Raw genomic sequence first — 1,905 nt, 5'->3', positions numbered from 1 at the left:
AGGAAGAACTTTCTAACAGGGCTGTCAAAGAAAGAATGGGATGCCATGAGCTCTCTAGCAAGAAGACTGTTGGAACATAAGCTAAAGTTGTGGTCTCAGCTCTTTTTTCCTAATACTGAACATGAATTATAACAGCTTCTAAAAAGAATGAGTCTTCCTCTTGGCCCATAGTTGGATATCACTGAGCTAGATTACTTGGTAGAGGAAATGTTGTTGAAAGAAGTACTACATGAGATGTATATAGAGATGCTATAAATTATCTTAAGATTTCTTTCAAGTTTAATGATCTATGTATGATGCTTATCACTTTCTGACCAGTTGTCGATATAAAGTTTCTTTGATGATTCTGCAATGTTGTCTGTGCTCTCAGGAGGCAGGGATATGGTGATTTCCTCAAGGACTTTTCTCAAAGTATGAATAATCCTTTTGAGGTAGAACCAGTTCTCCCAGAGGATAGAAATCATATCCTAAAATCAGTATTGTGTTTGTCAGCTCTTATATATCCTTACTGATGAATAGTCTATTATATATACTCATATTTCTGTTTTATCCATTCTTCTATCTTCTTTCCTGATGCTCTGGGATTCCTTTTCTTTAAGAAAAATCATTTTATTTCCACTTGAAGAGCATCCTACAGGAGGTCTGCTGGCATTGAATTCTTTTTTCTTTGTCTGAGGATGACTTCATCTCTCCTTTATTCAGAAGGATAATTTCACTGGACGTAGAGTTTACCATTGATGGTTTTTCTTTCAGCACTTGAAACAATGTGGTACAATTTCCAGCTGGCCTTCATGGGTTCAGATGAGAAATCTGTCATTCAAATTGGTGTTCTCCTATAGGTAATGTGTTATTCTTCCCTGGCTGCATTCACAATTTTGTGTTTGTCTTTAGTTTTTAAAAGTTTAATTATTGCATGTCTTAGGGTGGATTTCTCTAGATTTATCCTCTTTGCATTCACTCGGCTTCTTGAATCTTGAATATATAGGTTGTGTCTATAAAACTTGAAAAGCTTCTGGTTTTTATTATTATTTTTTTGAATACTCTTCTAGCTCTTCTTCTTCTGGGATTCCAGTGATGAATGCTGACTTTTTTGTTATTACCCCACCAGAGTCTGAGGCTCTGTTCATTTTTATTTTTCTCTGTTGTTCAACTGTTTAAATTCTGTTAGTCTCCTTAAGTTCACTGATTCTATCCTGTCTTTTCCTCTCTAATCTGAGACCATCTGGAAAGATTTTTATTTTTGTTTTTGCAGTTGTACCATTTTCATTGGTTGTTTTTTGTAATTTCTTTTCTTGCTGAAAATCTCTATTTTTTTCTTTTGTTACAAGAGGATTTATAATTGGCTGTTGATGCATTTTTATGACAACTGCTTTTAAATCCTTATCAGGTAATTCTCAGCATCGAATTCATCTTTATTGGTATCAGTTGACTGTCTTTTTTCATTCAACTTGTGATTTTCTTTGTTCTTGATGTAATGAATTAAAAAATATTTATTTTTGGTTGTGCTGACTCTTTGTTCCTGCAAGAGAGCTTTCTCTAGTTGGAATGTGTGAGGGCGACTCTTTGTTGCCAGGCACGGGCTTCTCATTGTGTTGACTTCTCTTGTCATGGAGCACAGGCTCTAGGCTCACAGGCTTCAGTAGTGGTAGCACACAGGCTCACTAGTTATGGTGCGCGGGCTTTAGTTGCTCCTCAGCATATGGACTCTTCTTGGACCAGGGATTGAACCCCTGTTCCTTTCACTGGCAAGTGGATCCTATCCACTGTACCACCAGGGAAGTCTGATGCAATAGATTTTAAAAAATTATTTCCTGGACATACTGTCTACTGTGTTAGGATACTTGAGGTCCTATTTATATATATATTTTTTTAATTTTAGGAGGTATTCATTGTGCTCAGGTTTAG

This window comes from Bison bison, unplaced genomic scaffold (assembly GCF_000754665.1).
Source record: "Bison bison bison isolate TAMUID 2011002044 unplaced genomic scaffold, Bison_UMD1.0 scf7180017864063, whole genome shotgun sequence".
NCBI classification, from domain to species: domain Eukaryota; kingdom Metazoa; phylum Chordata; class Mammalia; order Artiodactyla; family Bovidae; genus Bison; species Bison bison.
This window is presented reverse-complemented; position numbering follows the sequence as displayed.